The 23,808-nt window shown below is 34.8% G+C and overlaps 1 protein-coding gene across 6 annotated transcripts in view; it reads right to left on the reverse strand.

Moving 5' to 3' along the window:
• CNTLN (centlein) overlaps positions 1-23,808 on the reverse strand; it is a 371,323-nt gene that overhangs the window by 290,950 nt on the left and 56,565 nt on the right. The window lies entirely within an intron of this gene.

Below are 23,808 nucleotides of genomic sequence, written 5' to 3' on the forward strand. Positions count from 1 at the left end.
AGAGAATGAACAAAAAAAAACCTACAAAAACAATCTCCAAACAATTAACAAAATGGTAATAAATACATAGCTATTAAATAATTACTTTAAATGTAAATGGACTAAATGCTCCAAAGACAAAGAGGGCTTCCCTGGTGGCGCAGTGGTTGAGAGTCCGCCTGCCAATGCAGAGGACACGGGTTCAAGCCCTGGTCTGGGAGGATCCCACATGCCGCGGAGCGGCTGGGCCCGTGAGCCACAATTACTGAGCCTGCGCATCTGGAACCTGTGCTCAACAACAAGAGAGGCCGCAATAGTGAGAGGCCTGCGCACCGTGATGAAGAGTGGCCCCCGCTTGCCGCAACTAGAGAAAGCCCTCACACAGAAACGAAGACCCAACACAGCCATAAATAAATAAAAATTAAAAAAAAAAAAAAAAAAAGAAAAACATGCCTTTAAAAAAAAAAAAAAAGACAAAGAGTGGTTGAATGGACACAAAATAAGTTCTATATCTATGCTGCCTACAAGACTCACTTCAGATGTAGATACACACAGACTAAAAGTGAGGGGATGGAGAAAGGAATTCCATTCAAATGAAAACAAAAACAAAGCTGGGGTAGCAATACTTAGACAAAATAGACTTTAAAGACTGTAACAAGAGACAAGGAAGGACATTACATAATGATCAAGGGATCAACCCAACAAGAAGATATAATAATTGTAAATATATATACACTAAGCATAAGAGCACCTAAATACATAAAGAAAATATTAAGAAACATAAAGGGAGAAATTGACAGTAATACAATAACAGTAGGGGATTTTAACACAGCACTAATATCAATGGACAGATCATACAGACAGAAATCAATAAAGAAACACTGGCCTTAAATGACACATTAGACCAGATGTAATTAATCAATATATACAGAACATTCTATCCAAAACTGACTCATTAAGAAAAAAAGAGAGGGCTTCCCTGATGGCGCAGTGGTTGGGAATCCGCCTGCCAATGCAGGAGACGGGTTCTAGCCCTGGTCTGGGAGGATCCCACATGCCGCGGAGCAACTACTGAGCCTGCGCTCTAGAGCCCACGAGCCACGACTGCTGAAGCCTGCGCGCCTGGAGCACATGCTCCGCAACAGGGGAGGCCGCCGCGGTGGGAGGCCTGCGCACCGCGACGGGGAGTGGCCCCCGCTCGCCACAACTGGAGAGAGCCCAAGCACAGCAAGGAAGACCCAATGCAGCCAATACATACATACATACATACATACATATATACATAAATAAATAAAATTTATAAAAAAAAAAAAAAAGAGGGCTTCCCTGGTGGCGCAGTGGTTGAGAGTCTGCCTGCCAATGCAGGGGACGCGGGTTCGAGCCCTGGTCTGGGAGGATCCCACATGCCGCGGAGCGACTGGGCCCGTGAGCCACAATTGCTGAGCCTGCGCGTCTGGAGCCTGTGCTCCGCAACAAGAGAGGCCAATAGTGAGGGGCCCGCGCACCGCGATGAGGAGTGGCCCCCACTTGCCGCAGCTGGGGAGGGCCCTCGCACAGAAGCGAAGACCCAACACAGCCATAAATAAATAAATAAATAAAATTAAAAAAAAAAAAAAGAGAAATGGCCCAAATAAATAAAATCAGAAATGGGAAAGGAGAAGTTAAGACCAGCACCATAAAATTACAAAGGATCAAAAAGGTTACTGTGGACAATTATATGCCAATAAAATGGACAACCTAAAAGAAGTAGACAAATTCCCAGAAATATACAAACTCCTAAGACTGAATCAGGAAGAAAGAGAAAACATAAACAGACCAATTAACAGTAATGGAATTCAATCAGTAATCAAAAAACTCCCCACAAACAAAAGTCCACGCCCAGGCAGCTTTACAGGTGGATTCTACCAAATATTTAAAGCAGAATTAACACATAGGCTTCTCAAACTATTCCAAAAAACTGCAGAGGGAGGAATGCTTCCAAACTCATTCCACAAGACCAGGATCACCCTGATACCAAAACCAGACAAAGACAAAAAAAGAAAATTACAGGATTTTTTGTTGAAAATCCTCAACAAAATATTAGCAAACCAAATTCAACAATACATTAAAAGGATCATACACCATGATCAAGTGGGATTTATCCCAGGGATACAAGGATGGTTCAATACCCACAAATCAATGTGATACACCACCTTAACAAACTGAAGAATAAAAATCATATGATCATCTCAGTAGATGCAGAAAAAGCTTTTGACAAAATTCAACACCTATTTACAATAAAAACTCTCCAGAATGTGGAAATAGAGGGAACTTACCTCAACATAGTAAAGGCCATATATGACAAACCCACAGCCAACATAATACTTAAAGGTAAAGAGTTGAAAGCATTTCCTCTAAGATCAGGAACAAGACAAGGATGCCTACTCTCAGCACTCTATTCAAAATAGTATTAGAAGTCCTAGCCACAGCAATCAGACTAGAAAAATAAATAAATAAAACAAATCCAAATTGGAAAGGAAAAAGTAAAACTGCCACTGTTTGCAGATGACATGATACTATAGAAAATCCTAAAGAAGCTACAAAAAAAAAACTGTTAGAACTAATAAATGAATTCAATAAAGTTACAGGATACAAAATCAACATACAGAAATCAGTTGTATTTCTATACACTAACAAGTAACTATCAGAAAGGGAAATTAAGAAAAATCCCATTTACAATTGCATCAAAAAGAATAAAATACCTAGGAATAAATCTAATCAAAGAGGTAGAAGACTCATACTATGAAAACTATAAGACACTGATGAAAGAAATTTAAGGTAACCCAAATAGATGAAAAGATATACCATGTTCTTAGATTGGAAGAATCAATGTTGTTAAAATGACCATACTACCCAAGGCAATCTACAATTCAATGTAATACCTATCAAAATACCAATGGCACTTTTCACAGAACTAGAACAAATAATTCTACAATTTGTATAGAAACACAAAACAACCCTGAATAGCCACAGCAATCTAGAGAAAGAAGAACAAAGCTGAAGGTATCACACTCTCTGATTTCAAACCATAATACAAAGCTTCAGTAATCAAAACAGTATGGTACTGGCACAAAAACAGACACATAGACCAATGGAACAGAATAGAGCCCAAAAATAAACCCACGCTTATATGGTCAATTAATCTATAACAAAGGAGGTAAGAATATGCAATGGGGGAAAAGTCAACCTCTTCAATAAATGGTATTGGAAAAACTGGACAGCTACATGCAAAAAAAAAAAAATCTAACTGGATCACTTTATCACACCATAAAAAAAATCTCAAAATGGATTAAAGACTTAAATAAAAGACCTGAAACCATAAAACTGCTAGAAGAAAACCTAGGCACTATGTTCTCTGACATCAGTCACAGTGTATTTTTTTGGATCTGCCTCCTCAGGCAAGGCAAACAAAAGCAAAATAAAAAAATGGGACTACATCAAACTCAAACACTTTTGCACAATGAAGGAAACAATCAACAAAACAAAAAGGAAGCATACTAAATAGGAGAAGATATTTACAAACAGTATATTTGATGATAAGGGGTTAATATCCAAAATATACCAAGAATTCATACAACTCAACACCAAAAAAAATAAAATTAAAATAAAAAATAGGCAGATGACCTGAATAGACATTTTTCGAAAGAAGATATATAGATGGCTAACAGACACATGAAAAGATGCTCAACATCGCTAATCATAAGGGAAATGCAAATTAAAACCACAATGACGTACCACCTCACACCTGTCAGAATGGCAATCATCAAAAAGACAACAAATAGCAAGTATTGGTGAGGATGTGCACTGTTGGTGGGGATGTAAACTGGTGCAGCCACTATGAAAAATAGTATGGAGGTTCCTCAAAAAATTTAAAAAGTTTAAAATAGAGCTGCCATAATGATCCAGCAATTTCACTTCTGGGTATTTACCCAAAGAAAACAAAAACACTAGTTCAAAAAGATATAAGCGTACTAATGATCATTGTAGCATTATTTACAATAGCCAAGGTATGGAAGCCTCCTAAGTGCCCATCAGTAGATGAATGGATAAAGATGTGGTATATATACACAATGGCATATTTCTTAGGTATAATAAAATGAAACCTTGCCATTTGCAACAACATGAATGGATCTAGGAGGAATTATGCTAAATGAAATAAGTCAGAGAGAGAAAGACAAATACCGTATAAATTCACTTATCTGTGACATCTGAAAAACAGAAGAAAAAAAAACCACAAACAGAACAAGACAGAAGAAGGCTCATAGATACAGAGAACAAATGGGTAGTGCCAGAGAAGGAGGGAAGGGAAATAGGTGAATTGGATTTAGAGGTACAAACCTCCAGTTATGAAATAAATAAACCACAGGGATGCAACATACAGGATAAGGAATAGGGTAAATAAGAGTGTAATAACTTTGCATGGGGACAGTTGATTACTAGACTTATCATGATCATCCCATAATGTATATAAATGTTAAATCACTACGTAGTCCACCTGAAACTAATATAATATTATATGTCAAGTATATTTCAATTAAAAAAACGAAAAACAAAAAAAGCACACCACTAGTTAAAGGAGATAGATGCAGATGGCATAATAATACATTAAAATTTTTTAAATTAGACTTCCAATAAGTTAGCATAGTAAGTTCACACTTTGAGGCTCTTCTATATTCTCTAAATTATAGTATTAATAGAAAAACACAAAGGAAAAAAATTAAGGAGACACAGTCACATCTGAGGATCACAAACTAAACAGAAATACAATGCTATGAATGGGGATGAAGCTGCTGTCTGCTGTCCAGATCCAGATGCAGGCTAAGGTGGAAAGGAGGCTGGCTCCTGGAGACTACAGGGAATAAACATGTCCTGCTCAATAAGTAGAAGCATAGCCAGGCCCATTGTTTTAAATCAGAGACTGGGGTGGAACTCCCATCACCTGAAAGAAGGCTGAAAAAACTTCTGCCCATCCTTGCCTGGAATTAAGGCTTACATGAAAGTCTATAAAGGCAAAAGTTTATAGATACAGCATCCAATCACAGGCTGAGCCAAAGCACCCCACAGCTCATGTACTAAGTATAGTAAATCCTCTGTTGTACTGTTGGCTAAGAGCCCCAAACTACCAATATAAAACCTATTTCAGGATGGGGGGTTGTGGTGAGGGTGACAATTTAGTGACAAGAACAAAATTTCTAGAGAAAAAAGCATTAGAAAAGGAGGAGTACTGGGGAAAGAAGAGGATGAGAACCATAACAGCAACCCTCCCACACAAGATGTGACCACAGACAAAAAATCCAAAACACATTAAGAAAAAACATGCTCTACACACAAACACAACACATGCACACACTAATGCAATAATGTGAAGCAATCATTCTAGACAAAATGAAAACATTAGAACACTCTGAAAAAGATTTTAAAATAAGTATCTTTAAAGACATAAAAGAATGACTAAATTATAAACAAAAACAAGAAATAAAACAAAAACAAGTAGATCTAAACAATCTATTAGAAACCTTGAAAATACAGGACTTCCCTGGTGGCGCAGTGGTTAAGAATCCGCCTGCCAATGCAGGGGACACAGGTTCGAGTCCTGGTCCGGGAACATCCCACATGCTGCAGAGCAACTAAGCTCGTGCACCACAACTACTGAGCCTGCGCTCTAGAGCCCCGCAAGCCACAACTACTGAGCCTGCGTGCCACAACTACTGAAGCCCACGTGTCTAGAGCCCATGCTCCGCAACAAGAGAAGCCACCACAACGAGAAGCCCGTGCACCACAATGAAGAGTAGTCCCAGCTGGCCACAACCAGAGAAAGCCCGCAACAACGAAGACCCAACGCAGCCAAAAATAAAATAAATAAATTTTTAAAAAATAGAACTTCATTTAAAAAAAAAAAAAAACCTTGAAAATAAAAATTATGATCAACGAATCAAAAAACAATTAAATGGGCTAAGCTCAAAATAGACGCAAAAAGAGAATTAGTGAAAAGGAGGATAGTAATGAGGGATTTATCCAGAATACTGCATAGAAAAACAATGAGATGAAAAATATGAAACCACAGTTAAGACATGTAGGTTTTAATTGGGATACTCCAACATATGCCTAAAGAGTTTTAGAAGCAGATAATAGTGGGATGAAAGATAAAGCAATATTTTTAGGAGATAATTGCTGAGAATGTTACAGAAATAGAGTTCTCAGACTAAAAGAGTACCTAACAAAATAAATACCACCCCCCAAATCCATATCTACATTCCATCAGAATTTACTGAGCACTCATTATATGACAGGCACTCTCTTAGGGACCAGGGATACTGCAGTGAACAAAATAGGCCAAATGGTTGCCTTCATGGAATTAACATTCTAGTTTATGGATATTGAAAATAAATGATATATAAGTGAATACATAATATGTTAATTGGCTATAAGTATAATAAGGACAGTGAACTAGGGTAACAGAGAAAGAGATGCCTAGCTTTAGAGAACTGGGGAGTAAAAGGAAGGTTGCATGTTGCTACTGAATAATTAACAAATAACTGTCCTTAAAGGTGGTATTTGGGTAGAGACTTAAAGGAAGGAAGTGAGAGACATGGAGCTCTCACGGAAGAGTTTTCCAAGCCATGGGACCTGTAACAAGTGCAAAGCACTGAGGCAAGAGCATAACTCAAAGAACAGCAAACTTAAACTGACTTTAGTCCCTCATGCAAGCGCATGCCCTAGAGACAGCAGCTTGCAGAGTCACAAGTAAATTTAAGTCCCTGATATGACTTCCCCAATAGCCCTTGATCAGTAGTCTCTCCTGCCTTCCAACGCCTTTCCCTTATGTGCCCCTTAGATAAGACCCCCTGTGGGGCTTACCTGAAAGTACTCCACCCATTAACTTTAATAAAGGCATGTGCCCCAGGTCTGTCCTTCTCTGTCTGCACTCTGCCTTGATCTCCCCGTGTTGTTCCTTGAAGCATGCCAAGTACTTCCTCCAGGACCTTTGAGTAATAAATTTTTCTATTTCAATTTCTCTTCTGGTCTGTTGTTGAACCATGGCTCACCATCCACGACCCTGTGCTCTACTTAACAAGTATTAATTTAACAAATTTATAACAGCTACGAGCTGAGAATGAGAATGAGAAACAAAGTGTTAGAAGTTGGGAATTCCCTGGTGGTCCGATGGTTAGGACTCGGCACTCTCACTGCTGAGGCCGTGAGTTCAATCCTTAGTTGGGGAACTAAAATCCCATAAGCCATGTGGCGTGGCCAAAAAAAATTTTTTTTAAAGATTAAAAAAGAAGTTGACAAGTGAGTAAGCATAAAATAATCTTCTAGGATACTGGGATAGTAAGTGAGCCAGAAAACCAAAAAAAAAAACAAAACAAAACAAAACAGGACGACTACCAGGCAGTATTAAGCACTGAGGTTAATGGTCATAAATTTACATAAGACCAGTCATCATGGTTCAAAGTTTTTCTCTAGCCATGGTCAGCCCTCTGGATGTAGGCACACAGTAGATGGAGAGTTGGAATAAACAACGTTTGAAATTTCACAAACATGTTATGACTACTATTTTTACTATTTGCACTTTATCCTGCTTTATTATTTTATTTCCTCTTTACCAAGCATTATCAGCACATTTAATGCATGATCACAATCCACTGTTTTCAACCAGGCTTTCTTTTTATTTGTGTTTCTTTTATTAACAGTGAAACTAAACATACTCTCAGAAATTGAAATGCCTTTTCCCCCCTAATTTGCCATTGCCTGTCAATGTATCTACTATTTTATATCTTACTATTTTTACTGATCTATAAAACTATTTTGTATATTAAAAATACATATTTTTTATCACTTGTCACTAACGTACAATTTCAAAATATCACTTGAAGTTTTAATTTACCATTATAAAATCATAACTATTGAAAAAGAATACTACATCCATTTAAGGTACAGTTGACCCATGAACAAGGCAAGTTTGAACTGCATATCCACTTATATGCAGATGTTTGTCAATAGTAATCACTACAGTACTATAGGGCCCATGGTTGGTTGAATCTGTGGATGCAGAGATACCAAGAATATGGAGGCCAACTATAAATTATACAGGGATTAACCCCTGGTTGCTCAAGGGTCAACTGTATATGGATCAGGAGAAAAATAACTTCAAATCCCAAAGGGCAGGGCATGATTGGGTTTAGCCAAGGACAAAGACCCAGGTTGAGACAGCCAAGATATTAATTCCAGTCAGAAACTTCCTCTGTAAATTCCTTCCTGAATATACTATGAATCTATTTTTAACTTCCCAGGAATTAGTTTAATTTACAAGGATAATGTCTTTCTAATCCACTCTTTTGTAACAAGCCTAAAAAATACCAACTTTTGTCAAAATAAATTCTGGTGGTCCTTTTAAATGAGATAAGGATAAAATTAGACTATAGGCCATAAACCCCAAACAAAAGCATTATTACAGCTTCCAAATTAGCTTGGTACCAGAGCAATTATCTCCTATGACGCAAGTATGTACAAAACTCACTCACATTCTAACCCAGTGCTACTCAGTGTGGGTCACCAAAGAAATAGCATCAGCATCACCTAGGAACTTGTTAGAAATGCACCATCTTCCTCCCACCCTGAAGGTAGAAACTCCAAGGGTACAGCCCAGCGATCTGTGCTTAACAATAAGGTGCTATGGACTGAAAGTTTCATACCCATATGTTGAAGCCTTAATCCCCAATGTGAGGGTATTTGGAGGTAGGGCCTTTGGAAGGTCATGAGGGTAAGGCCCTCATGAATAGGATTAGTGACGGAGAGATTAGAGAGAAAGATGATCTCTCTCTCCATCATGTGAGTATACTTCAAGAAGGCAGCTGTCTACAAGAGAGCTCTCACAAGGAATGGAGTTGGCAGGCAACTGGATATAGGACTTCCTAGCCTCCAGAACTATGAGAAATAAATGTTTGTTGTTTAAGCCACCCAGTCTATGGTATTCTGTTATAGCAGCCCGAACTGACTAAAACACAAAGCCTCAAAAAATTCTGATACACACTGAAGTCTGAGAGTCACTGAAATAACAATAACTGACACATTTCTCAATAGATTAAGGTGAATAATATAATACTGAAAGTATAGGTCATAAATGAAATATGAATCTTCATATAAAATATAAACTTCAAAAATATACCTCAATGATATATTTTATAACAAAAAATTCCAAAATTCACTACTATGTTATAGTTTTGAAGTTGAAAAAAATATCACAATTCAAAATCTATATAGAGATTTGTTCAGCAGCTCCTCCTGGTGGTATGGGATATCTAATATTTTCTTAACAGGAAAATGCTCCCAAGAGAAAACAATGTTACAATATGAATACGCTATTTTTTACTTGGAATAACACAATGAAAAAAATTGCTTTGAGTTTAAAAATCACCAACCTATCTGGTCAATTCAATTAATGTACAGTTTATGTATTTACAAGACATTAAAAAAAGGTTCCTAAAAATAAAGACACTGTCAAGAAGTTGATGATGATCAATGACTGAGACAAACTCCTGTTTAGCTAATTAGAACCACTGATGTGCAATAATGATGTGAGCTAAGAATATCTGCAGACTTCTTTAGGATGAAAAATGAAGTGAAGAGAGGCTGTCAAATTTGTACAAGTTTAAAGCTCCAATCACTTTTCCCAAGAGTACCTCCCATTTAAGCATTTAACATTGCTGTACTTAGCCACATGAATTACCATGCTAACTTTTTGCCATTTTTCTAGACTCAAAAATCTGAGAAATTATTCTAAATCATTAAGAAACAAAATTTTATTGTGTTATAGACCATGCCATATATTATACAATATGACAGGATCATACTTTCTGGGTTTGAGCCCATTTTTAATGAGATGTCAAAAATGAAATATTAGAGTCTAAAAGAAACATTTAACCATAAATGAGGCAATGATATTGGTTTAAATTAGAAAACAAAGAAAATAAAAAAGCAAAACTCACTGACGTTGATTATTCTTAATTAACAGATAACACTAATGCACAAAATAAACATTATACTAACATTTTCTTTCATTTAAGAACAGAATCTATTAAAATGTACATTTTATTCTTATTAAGGGCTTTCCATTTAAATGCATTCTCAATTTCTACTATGCGTTAGGATTCTAAAACAGTAACACTTACAAAAATGGAAGTTTAGGGAAATGAGAATTATACCATTACAAATTATTTATTCTTTTATCCACAAACTGTTTTATAACTATTTTCCTATTTTGAGTATGTATAATAAATTACTAGAATGGCTTCTATGAATAATATAGTAAGAAAACTCAAAAAAGAGAAAAACTTGAAAACTTAACACAAATATTTTTCAAACATTTATTCCACAGTAAAAACAGCTATAGAAAAACATCTTAATATTCTGAATGAAAACACATTACTAAGTCAACAGATCCTAATACACATAAAACCTCTGATATAAAATATTTTAAAGGTTCAAGTATACTTGAAACATCTATTTTGTCTTAAGATCACAACTTAATTTTTATTACATAATCCAGAATGTCTAACTACTGTATTTTGTTTTTCAATATAAAATATATATTTAAACTACAGGTGAAAGCCAAAACCTGTGCTAGAAGAGTCAGCCTGAGACATGAAAAATTATTCTTTTTTTCCCCGTTCAATCAGGTAGCTCCAAACTAGAACAAAGAACAGACTTAGGCTACAACATCTGAATCTGAATTAGTAAAATTATGGAGTACTGATGAAGTCTTTAAACAAAGAAGCGATAATAGAACATAACAGTTTAGATTTGATACATGACTAAAAAATATACCATTGTTTCAGATATCCTTATTCATTTAACATCATTTCTAAGTACACAAAGTTGAAACTCAAAATCTTTTCTATTTTATAGTTAGAAATTAAATGACTCTATTTAGTTCCTGATTTTCCTGTTCCTTTTTTTTAACCACATGTCCAGTTACTTCTGCATATACTCAACATTTATTATCTAAAAAATCCATAAAAGAATTGGAAAAGATTGTGTATTATATGTCTTTAATAATTGTGTAAATATTTTTTACCCAGAATTGAGAAGTCTCTTACAGTGTTCAAAAATATCAGCACTTCAGAACAGACTGTTTTAACATCTGCACATCACCAGGGTTGCCCCCAAGGATTTTTAAATGATGCCTGCCTGTGCTGAATAAAGTGCTAACTTGCACCTTGCATTTCAAACTGTGTCCTGAGCAGCCATCCAGTTGGTACAACACCAGCTGAATTCCCACAGGCCACTGTTCACTCAGGCTTGACTGCAATTATCATGTCAATATTTTGTGCTCCGATATGCAGATATGCACACATGCAAGTTGCATAATACCTCCTTCTCCATGGAATGTTGACTTATGTTCAATGTTCTGGGAATTTTTAATGAAAGCAGACATAAACTTTCATCAAATGAAGACAATCACAATTATTTTCTCTTAAAATCAAAAATTATATTTCTGTGTCACCTTCTGCCATGCATACAAAGGCTAATTTTTTAAAGTAGTTATGCTTTACTACAATTTCACAATTCTTTAATTTAAAGGTCTTCGTAAAAGTTAAAAGACTATTTGTCAAGCTTCCTGCATGTATAGTAAGAGTTCAAATGTGTTTCTTCGTACTTTATTGAATGTTCTTTCACCTTAAACAGTAGAGTGGCTCCAATTAAACACCTTTCTGTTAGTCCCTTTGACCATCTTGCCAGCCATCCACATCGCTGCCTAGGCATTCGTGGCTGTTGCAATAGGAAAAGTGCTCAGCAAAAATATATTTATGCCCTGTGTGGAGCTGCCTAGCAGCACTGCTGCCAGATGGAAGAACTCTGGCAGCTATACTTCTGTGGTCTCCAACCAGCCATGTTACCACCATGCTCCAAAATGCAACCCTTTTGCAGGCTGTGTTCGCTTAATACACATGGGACAGTGTACAACTATACAGCAGCTGTGCAACCCATGTGTTTAGGAGTGGAATGGAACAGGAGGGAGGTCTTCCCAGTCATGAGAGTATATAATATAACCTTATAACAACAGCCTGCTTATTAAGCACCTAAACTTTAACTATAAACATAAATATGAGATAATCTCTCATCCTCTGTGAGGTTAAATCCTTAAACAATAGTATTTCAAGGATATAACATGCATACCTAAATAAACATGCAATAAATACTAAAAATCATATTACTTTTTACATTCCTTTTTATGGTTACCATTTTTCAGGACTGAGTTTTCATTTCAACAAAGAAAGAAAAAGAGAGAGAGAAAGAATCCTTGAAAATAGAAGAGCAAAAGAAAACAAGTATTGAGAAGCCTATCACATTATAAGTATAGAATGTTAAAAGGAAAGCAAAACGTGTCTTCAAGATTTATACAAAGATAAGGTGTTTGGATGTAAAAACAACTAGGAAAATAAAGCAATTACTGTATAGGTTTCATGTGAAAATATAAATGAAAAAGTAAAAAGTATTAATTTTGGTAAACTCTAAACATCTTCAATTTGAGATTTAGATATATTTTTGAATTCGAGTATTCAAATTCAAGTACAATATACACTATTTTAAAAATTAAAAGATTTAATATTAAAGAATTATTAAACATCAAAAAGGAGTTACTTTTGGGAGCCTATTATTTACAAGATGCTAACTGGTTTTTCTCAAGACTCTCCAAAAACAAACATAAAAGGTATTTAAACTATAACGTAAGATGACGATGATGATGATTATAATTACTATACATTGATTAACTCGAAACAACTCATTAGTCTCATTTCACAAAAAGAAAACTAAAGCATATAAAAGTAATTATTTTGCCTCAATTCATACAACAAGCAAGTGGTGGAGCCAAGGTTCCAAACCAAATGGCCCTGTCTACATAGCTGTGTTCTTAACCAAGAATCATGAAAAATAATTTCTTTACAGATATGAGTTCAATATTAAACAAGTTTCAATGAAAGATGTGTAAATTTTTCTCTAACAGTCTTTAAACCTGTTAAATATTGACTCAGATTTTTTTATGCATAAGGATAAAAATATTCACCTTCTAGTTTAGAGTGTCTTCTGGAATGTCAGAATTGCCTGTGAGGCTGTTTTAAAATGCAGATAACCCCAATCTCATCATAAACCTTGATAAATCACAATCTCATAGAGGTCATGAGTAAATTACAGCTCAAAAACCTCTTAGAACAAATGAATCTACAACTCAGTAAAGACAATATTGATATAAATGCCTTCTCTCTATTACAACTCCTCAATGATTAAAATTAAATATGACATTCCTTAAACATCCCTGATCAAAGTTTTGACCACTTGAGAGAACTTTTTAAGTATCGATGCCAATTTTGAGTACCTACTACAGAACAAGATTTTAACTAGATGCTTCTCCAATCCCTCAACAAACTCTTTTTAAAATCCTTTTAACAGATGTGGAAACTGAGGCCTAAAGAATTTAAGTAAGGAAGGCATGGAAATATTTGCAATTTAAACTCTAATCTGTATGACTTCTAAGTCTGTGCTCTCAACCATCTGTCAGGGACTGGAAGTTTGTGTGCCCCCAAACTTCATATGTTGAAATATAATCCCCAATATGATGGTATCTGGAGGTGTGGAACTGGGAAGTAATTAAGTTATGAGAGTAGAGTCCTCATGAATGGGATTGGTGCCCTCACAGGGCAATGAAGAGACCAGAGCTCTCCTTGCCACATGAGGATATAAGAAGTTGGCACCCTGCAACCCAGAAAAGGACTCTCACCAGAACCTGACGATGCTGGTGCCCTGATCTTGTGCTTCCAGTCTTCAGAAAATGAGAAATAAATATATGTTGTGTAAGCCACCCAGTTTATGGTATTTTATTAAAACAGCCTGAGCTGAGAGACCATCTTTACCGACTGTCGATTTGAAAATTCCTGACGTTAAAATTTAACCTTAAACAGATTTCCAGAAGTTCTGATTTTATATAAATCTTTAATAGATTCATGGGTGAATTTATTCATGGGTGAATCACTCACAATTCATGGGTGAAAAACAAATCTTTAATCACAGAAAAAGTAATCTTTTAATTTAACAAGCATGACAAATAAAACAAGATGTTGAGACAGAATAAATGCAGGAAAGAGAGCTTGCTTAGTTAATAAAGGAGGTCAGGGAAGATATCTCTAAAATAATTATTACATGTTTTACCACAACCAGATTCCTGAGAAACACTGTTTTTTCTTCCCCTGACGCTCTCTCCCCTCACATAATAAGCAGAATGCTGAGCACATAATAAGCAGAATGCTGAGCGCATATTAGGCATTCAGGTAATAATTCTGAATTAAATAAAAAGTATTTATAAGCACCATTAGGTACACAAACTATACCACAATCTATATAAATCTAGAACTTAAAAACTCATAAAAAATACAGAAATTTCAAGAAGACTAAAGACAATAAAAACATACATATAAATTGAATGCTTTGGTATTTTGTGCTGAGATGAAAGTATATTTTAAAAGGAAGAAACAATAGTCTTCATTAAGAAGCAAAGGATACAAGGAAAATGTCATATTGCTGGCCCAATAAACCAAGTATCTTTCATTTCTAGTAATATTATAGTTCAAAATTATGATTAGGCATGGTTATACTCTCCCCCCAAATCGTTAGTATGACCTCTGCAACAGATCTACCTTCTAGTAGTTACTCGTTAAAATCCAATTCCTTGAATTTAACATGAAACATATTCAAATTTTAATCCTGAATTTAAGATTCCTAATTTAATCTTAAATGAAATAAAATACCACTAAGTAATATATTTATTCTGTTTCTTAAAGTTTAAAGGCATTGTGGTTGGCTCCTTTTCCCTGAACTAATCTCCTTATAAAAGACTTTAAAGTCTAGGATCTTAAAATAAATTTAGATCACATTCACTTGTTTTCTTTTTTCCTAAGCGACAACATTTTCTTTGTTAACACTCAGGTGAAAGCTAATTCTCTCTTTGGGGAGTGGTTAAAAATGGAAATTCTGGAACCATACTGCCTGATTTCAAACTTTGATTCCACCACTCATTACCTCTATAAGCTTCGGCAAATTACTTAACCTCTCTGTGGTTCATTTCCTTGATCTATATAATGAGAATAATAATAGAGTCTATCTCATAGGACTATTGTAGGAATTTAGTCAATACATGGAAAGCACTAATAACTGTGTGTGGCCCACTCGATAAACATACACTATTATCATTATGGTTGTTCTATGATGTATTAAACTACAAACACACGTAACTGAAAATATATACTTATCATAATAGTACACAAAAATAATACTTTCCACATAGTTCAAAATATACTTCTTTATAAATACATCATTTTGAAAAATCATTTGAATCATAGTACAGTTCAGTTCAGTGGGAAGTTATCTTTAAGGATTAACCAGGAATATCCTTTGTCTATTACAAGACAATAATTGACACTATGAAACCCAATAACAGCATCAATAGTTTTAATTATTTTCTCTTAAACCTCCCTGTAATAAAATTCATATTTTTCTTTTCTATTTATTCACACTAGCTTGTACAGTAATAATGTACCTCATTTTAATCCCATTTATTCTCATGTTTTAATATTTTATTTACTTACTATTTCTCTTTGTATTCAAGGTTCTTGTAAACAAAACCAATGTATTCAATCATTTTTCTATGAAGTCTCTGCTGTAAATACTTTTCCACCAAGGAAAAATGCCAAAAACACTATTCCTTTATTTCACCATTATTAAATCAGTTTCTTAAGAAACTTTGCTAATCACAAAAGATCAAAAAGGATTCTATATTTTGAAATAGAAAAATTAGTTAGGACACTAATCATGCTGGAATTCCATACAAAACAGAAATAAACATTAGACAAGGGACTCCCCTGGTAGCACAGTGGTTAACAATCTGCTTGCCAATTCAGGGGACGTGGGTTTGATCCCTGGTCCGGGAAGAATCCACATGCCACAGAGCAACTAAGCCCGTGTGCCACAACTACTGAGCCTGCACTCTAGAGCCCGCGAGCCACAACTACTGAAGCCCACACGCTTAGAGCCCGTGCTCTGCAACAAGAGAAGCCACCACAATGAGAAGACTGCACACTGCAACAAAGAGTAGCCCCCGCTCACTGCAAGTAGAGAAATCCCATGCACAGCAACGAAGACCCGATGCAGCCAAAATTAAATAAATAAATAAATAAATAAATAATTTTTTTTAAATTAGAAGAGAATGATTTAATTCTAGCACACAGAATGTGTGCCAAGGCTCCCAGGGGTGCTGTAGCAAACACACAGGGGCTCTTTTGGATATTTTAAACAGGGGAAACACAGCAGTACTTAACATCTGTTGGACACTGCACCAACTAACTAGCTAAAGTAAGTTCAGAGTTTCAGTATCATATTGCACTACATTCCTTGCATGGCGTCATGTCCTTATGAAGTTGGGTTTTTGACAACTGCTGTGATAAAAATCAAGGTGAGAGCAAAAAGTATAGTGAAACAAGAAATGAGGGTGGTAGTGTCCAATCTGAACCCGAGGTTTGAGAAATTTGTCTAGTACCCAACAGTCTCACACATCCTATAACAAATAATAATGGCTATTAAAGAATTAAATTAAAACATTATTTTTAATCTATATGTACATTTTTGATGATTATTAAATTGTTTGGACATACATACTTGGTTGATAGCACTCTCAGGTACTTCTCCTTAAATTGAAGTGCCATGAAAATATTACTGAGATAATTAGGGCACTATGAACTGAGACAATTTGGGAACCTATGAGTTTATATCTAAAGAAAACAAATTTATTATTTAAATGACTAAAGATTACAATGTGTGAATAGTTATTAATTACAGCACTTACAGTAACAGAAATCTTTACTAAAACGTCTCTCAACTTCTGGTAGTAGTTCTTAATTCCCATAATTACAATTCTACTCAGTCTCAGTCAACTTTAATCTCACCTCATCCTATACTATCCTAAGCATTTCAGCAGGCTCTTACATTCCTCTTCAAGTCTAAAACTGAAGGAGTGTTAAGACTATAACAACTCAAGTAATAAGAAGTAAGTCGTATACCCTCAAGGTTAAATATAGTTGTTTTGGCACAAATTTTTAACCACTAAGAATTTCCAGGTACAGACATCATTATTTATATCAGTCAATCAACTTTATTGTAAGAGGGCTATCTGAAACTCTGAATACAACAATAAAATTTGTTGAATTCTTTATATCTGGTACTTTAGTGGAAAATTTAACTTGCAATGTGAATAAAATTAAGCTAATCAGATTTTTTTAAAACCTCCTTTCTTGGAATAATTTCAATTGTATATTAAGTTACTATCTGTTCATAATGCATTATGTATTTTAAATTGTCTGAATTTTTGGGGTCATTCCTCAGCATATAAAGCTGAGTTAAATTTTGCTTCCAACCATAGAGAGATACAGACACCAAAATTACCCTGCTGCCTTAAAAAACTTAAAAACTGTACAAAACATACAGAATATTTTCAGACACTGGACACAAATAGCAAAGGACAGTGATCCCTTAAGGAAGGAAACTAATGAGGTAAGCTTATGATCGCTGCAGGTCACTATCTAAAAGCAGTTTCCAAGCTACAGTGAAGGAAGGGAAACCCAAACAGAGCTCAGGGTCTCATTAAGTGGAGTAGACATAGACTGGAGTTCAGGAAAGCCAAGGTACATAGAATTCGTGAGGCAAAGTACTGGAGGATAGAGCTGCACTGAGAGGATGGCAGAGGGCTCTTGTTTGAAAACTGATCTGTCCATGACTGAGAGGAAAGTACTCCAAGCAAGGGAGAGAATCACTGGAAAGCAATAAACAATTTCTAGAGGTGACAGAGGACTAAAACTAGTTCATGTTACCATCAGTTGGAGAGGAAAGACATTGTAATCTACAGGAGATAAGACAGAGTTCCCACAAGGGCCATGTCTTAACAGTGGAACTAAATTCACCTTACACGGGAAGAAATGCTTCCCTGTATCTATGCTAACAAAGTCTCAAAAAGATCAAACTGAACTACAAGTAACTGCATGCAAGAAAAAGTCCAATATTTTTAAAGGAACAAAACATTCATCAAACACACATGAAATTCACACTATCCAGAATCCAATCAAAAATCACCAGGCATGCAAAGAAGAAATATATGATCCATAATGTAGAGAAATATCAATGACTCATATAATGAAATCAGGAAATTCAAGGACCTTAAATGCCTATTATAAATATTAAAAATATACTCAAGATTTTAAAGGAAAACATGACTATAACAAACAGAAATGGAATATGTAAAAAATGTAAGAACTTCTAGAGGTGAAAAATTTAGTATCTGAAATGAAAAACACATTAGAAGGGATTAACAGATTAGATAGTGCATAGGAAAATATCATAAAACTTCAAACAATAGGAATAGAAGTTATTTAAAATGAAACTGAAGTATTTTCTTACCAATGCCTAAGACCCTTTAGCTGAATTACTCAGTCTTATTTATGAGTACCACAGTATTTTCCAAACAATATTTTTTAAACAATATTGTGTTCATCTGGATAATTAACAATTCTCACCAGTGAAAAAAGTAATTTAAAAAGAATGCCAAATTAAAAAACAAATGTGAGTTTTTCTAGAAACTATAAATGCATTCAACATAAATATAAAATAATTTTTAAAAATTAATAATCTTTGTTTTAACTTCAACATGAAAAATATGCTCCATAATACATGCCTTCAAATTAGAAATGAATTAATCTTCAGAATTGCTCTTAGAAACACAAATAAGAAACCTATACATGTGATAATTTTCTTCATATCTTTTCCCCCCTGACAACCACTAATGGGACCTTTTTTTTTTAATTGAAGTATAAATGATTTACAATATTGTGTTAGTTTCAGGTGTACAGCAAAGTGATTCAGATTTTTTCAGATTATATTCCATTATACATTATTACAAGATATTGAATATAATACCCTTTAATATACAGTAAATCCTTCTTGTTTATCTATTGTATGTATAATAGTGTGTATCTCTTAAACCCATACTCCTAATTTGTCACTCCCTCCTCCTTATCCCCTTTGGTAACCATAAGTTAGTTTTCTATGTCTGTGAGTCTGTTTCTGTTTTGTATATTGATTCATTTGTACTATTTTCAGAATCCACATATAATTGACATCATATAGTATTTATCGTTCTCTGTCTGACTTCACTATGTATAATGTCCTCTAGGTCCAACCATGGTGCTGCAAATGGCAAAATTTCACTGTTTTTTATATATTTCATTGTATGTCTATAACACAACTTCTTAAACCAATCGTCTGTTGATGGGCACTTGGGTTGCTTCCATGTCTTGGCTACCGCAACTAGTGCTGCTATGAACATTGGGGGTGCACATACCTTTTCAAACCAGAGCTTTCGTCTTTTGCAGATATACGCCCAGGAGTAGAATTGCTGGACCATATGGTATCTCTATTTTCAGTTCATTAAGGAACCTCTGTACTGTTTCCCATAGTAGCTGTACCAATTTAAATTCCCACCAACAGTGTAGGAGGGTTCGCTTTTCTCCACACCCTCTCCAGCTTTTATGATTTGCAGACTTTTTGATAACAGCCATTCTGACTGGTGTGAGGTGATACCTCATTGTGGTTTTGATTTGCATTTCTCTAATAATTAGCAATGTTGATCATCTTTTCATGTGTCTGTTGGCCATCTGTATGTCTTCTTTGGACCAATAACTATTTAGGCCATCTGCCCATTTTTGGATTGCATTGTTTGTTTTGTTTTTGATATTGAGTTCTATGAGCTGTTTATATAGTTTGGAAATTAACCGCTTGTCAGTTGCATCATTTGCAAGTATTTACTCCCAGTCCATAGGTTGTCTTTTCGTTTTGTTGATGGTTTCCTTTGCTGTGCAAAAGCTTGTAAGTTTGATTAGGTCCCATTTGTTTATTTTTGCTTTTATATCTTTCGCCTTGGGAGACTGATCTAAGAAAATATTGCTATGATTTATGTCAAAGAATGTTTTGCCTATATTCTCTTCTAGGAGTTTTATGGTGTCATGTCTTAGATTTAAGTCTTTAAAACATTTTGAGTTTATTTTTGTATATGGCATAAGGGAGTAGTCTAACTACACTGACTTACATGTGGCTGTCTAGCTTTCCCAGCAGCACTCGCTGAAGAGACTGTCTTTTCTCCATTGTATATTCTTGCCTCCTTTGTCAAAGATTAATTGACTGTAGGTGTGTGGTTTATTTCTGGGATCTCTATTCTGTTCCACTGATGTATATGTCTCTTTTTGTGCCAATGTCATGCTGTTTTGATTACTATAGCTTTGTAGTATTGTCTGAAGTCTGGAAAGGTTGCCTCTGCATTGTTCTTTTTCCTCATGATTGCCTTGACAATTCTGGGTCTTTTGTGGTTCCATATAAATTTTTGGAATATTTGTTCTAGTTCTGTGAAAAATGTCAAGGGTATTTCAACAGGGATTGCACTAAATCTGCAGACTGTTTTGGGTATTATGGGCACTTTAACAATATTAATTCTTCCAATACAAGATAACGGGATATCTTTCCACTTCTTTGAATCAGCTTCAATTTCCTCTATCAATGTATTATACTTTTCAGCAAATAGGTCCTTCATCAGATTACTCCTATGTATTTTATTTTTTTGAAGCGATTTTTTAACAGGATTGTTTACTTTCTCTTTTTGAAATTGCATTGTTAGTGTAAAGAAATACAACATATTTCTGTGTATTAATCTTGTATCCTGCTACTTTGCAGAATTCATTTATTAGTTCTAATCCTTTTTTTGTAGAGAATTTAGGGTCTTCTAAATAGAGTATCATGTCATCTGCAAATATGGAAAATTTTACCTCTTCCTTTCCAAATTGGATGCCTTTATTTTTCCTGTCTGATTGCTGTGGCTAGGACTTGCAATACTATGTTGAATACAAGTGGTGAGAGCAGGCATTCTTGTCTTGTTCCTGAATTTAGCAGGAAGGCTTTCATCTTTTCACCATTTAATACTATGTTGGCTGTGGATTTGTCGAAAATGGCTTTATTAGGTTGAGATATGTTCCCTCTATACCCATTTTGGTGACAGTCTTTACCATGAGCAGATGTAGAATTTTGTCAAATGCTTTTTCTGCATCTGGTGAGATGAATATGTGGTTTCTGTCTTTCCTTTTGTTAATGCAATGAATCACATTGATTGATTTGCATATGTTGAACCATCCTTGCAACCCTGGAATGAATCCAACTTGATCATGGTGTATGATACTTCTTATGTACTGTTGGATTCAGCTTGCTTATATTTTGTTGAGGATTTTTGCATCTATAGTCATCAAAGTTATTGGCTGGTAATTTTATTTATAGTGGCTTTGTCTGGTTTTGGTATCAGGGTGATGGTGGCTTCATAGAATGAATTTGGAAGTATTCACTCCTCTTCAATTTTTGGAATAGTTTAAGATGGATTGGTATAAGTTCTTTTCTACATGTTTGGTAGAATTTTCCAGTGAAGCCATTTGGTCTTGGACTTTTGTTTGCAGGGAGTTTTTTTGTTTTGTTTTTTTTGCTTTTTAATTACAGATTCTATTTCACATATAGTGATCAGTCTGTTTGAATTATCAGTTTCTTCTTTACTCAGTTTTGGCAGTTATGTCTCTAGAAACATGTCCATTACTTCTAGGTTGTCCAGTTTATTGGCATATAACTGTTCATAGTATTCTTGTAGGATTTTTTTGTATTTCTGTGCTATCTGTTGTTACTTCTCCTCTTTCACTTCTTATTTTGTTTATTTAGGCCTTCTCTATTTTCTTCTTCGTGAGGCTTGGCTAGAGATTTGTCGATTTTGTTTATCTTTTCAAAAAACCAGCTCTTGATTTTATTGATCTTTTCTATTGTTTGTTTGCTCTCTATTTTATTTCCTCTTTGATCTTTATTATTTCCTTCCCTCTGCTAACTTTGAGTTTTGTTTGTTCTTCTTTTTCTAATTCTTTTAGGTGGCAGGTTAAGTTGTTTATTTGAGATTTTTGTTCCTTGAGGAAGGCCTGTATCAGTATGAACTTCCCTCTTAGAACTGCTCTGTTGCATCCCCTAGATTTTGTAAGGTCGTGTTTTCATTTTTGATTGTCTCGAGGTATTTTGTTTTCTTCTTTGATTTTATCATTGACCCATTGGGTTTTTAATAGCATGATGTTTAGTCTCCATGTTTTCATCCTTTTTCTATTTTTCTTTATGTGGTTGATTTCTGGTTTCATACAGTTGTGGTCCGAAAATATGCTTGACATAATTCCTATACTTACAAATTTGTTGAGGCTTGTTTTGTGACCAAGTATGTGGACTATCCTTGAAAACATTCCATGCATGGTTGAAAAGAATGTGTATTCTAGTTTTTCTTGGATATGGTGTCCTGTAGATTATCAATTAAGTCCAACTGATCTATTACGTCCCTTAGGATCCTGTTGCCTTATTGATCCTTCTGTCTGGATGATATGTCCATTGATGTCAGTGGGGTGCCAAAGTCTCCTACTATTATTGTGTTATTGTACAGATCATATGTTGGTCCATAATACAAGCTTTAATAAATTTAAGAAGACAGAAATCATATCAAGTTTCCAGACAACCACAATGGCATGAAATCAGAAATCAATAACAGGAGAATTTTGGGAAGCTCATAGATATGTGGAAATTAAACAACACACTCCTGAACAGCAAAAAGTCAAAAAAGAAATAAAATAACTTGATACAAATGAAAAAGTGCTTTCAAGAGGCTAAAACTTGGGGGAATAACAAGAGCAGTTCTAAGAGAAAAATCTATAGCAAGAAATGCCCACATTAAGAAAAAAGAAAGATCTCAAACAACCTAACTTCACACTTCAAAGAACTTAAACAAAAAAAACAAACTCGGGCCAAAAACAGCAGAAGAAAGGAATTAATAAAGAATAGAGCAGAAATAAATGAAACAAATAGAGACTAGGAAAAAAAATATCTATGAAACTGAGTTGATTTATTGAAAAGATAAAATTGACAAACCTTTAGCAAGATTAAGAAAGAAGTGAGAAGACTCAAATAAAACTACAAATGAATGACATCACAAAAGATACAACAGAAATACCAAGGATAATAAGAGACATTATAAAAAGTTACTTGCCAACAAATTGGATAACACAGAAGAAATGGAATAATTTGAGGAAACAGACAACCTACCAAGACTTAATCATGAAGAAACAGAAAATTTGAAAGAGATTAACTGAATCAAAAACATCCCAACAAAATAAATCCCAGGTCCAATGGTTCACTGGTGAATTCTACCAAACACCTAAAATATAAATGCCATCCTTCTTAAACTCTTCCAAAATATTGAAGAAAAAAACACATTTAAACTCATTTTCCACACCACAGTTACCCTGATACCAAAACCAGACGAGAAAACTAAAAGAAAACTGCAGACCAATATTCCCGATAAACACAAGATGCAAAAATCCCCCCCAAAATTCTAGCAAACTGCATTTAACAGCACATTAAAAGGATCATACAACAAGATAAAGTGAGATTTATCCCTGGGATGCAAGGATGGTTCAATATATTCAAATCAACAAATGTGAAACAACACATTAACAGAATTGAAGGATAAAACTCATATATGATCATCTCAATAGATGCAGAAAAGGAATTTCACAAAACAAAACATCCTTTTATGATTAAAAAACACTCAATGAATTGGGTATAAATAGAATGTACCTCAACATA

Source organism: Balaenoptera borealis (genome assembly GCF_965194805.1).
Source record: "Balaenoptera borealis genome assembly, chromosome: 8".
Lineage (NCBI taxonomy): Eukaryota > Metazoa > Chordata > Mammalia > Artiodactyla > Balaenopteridae > Balaenoptera > Balaenoptera borealis.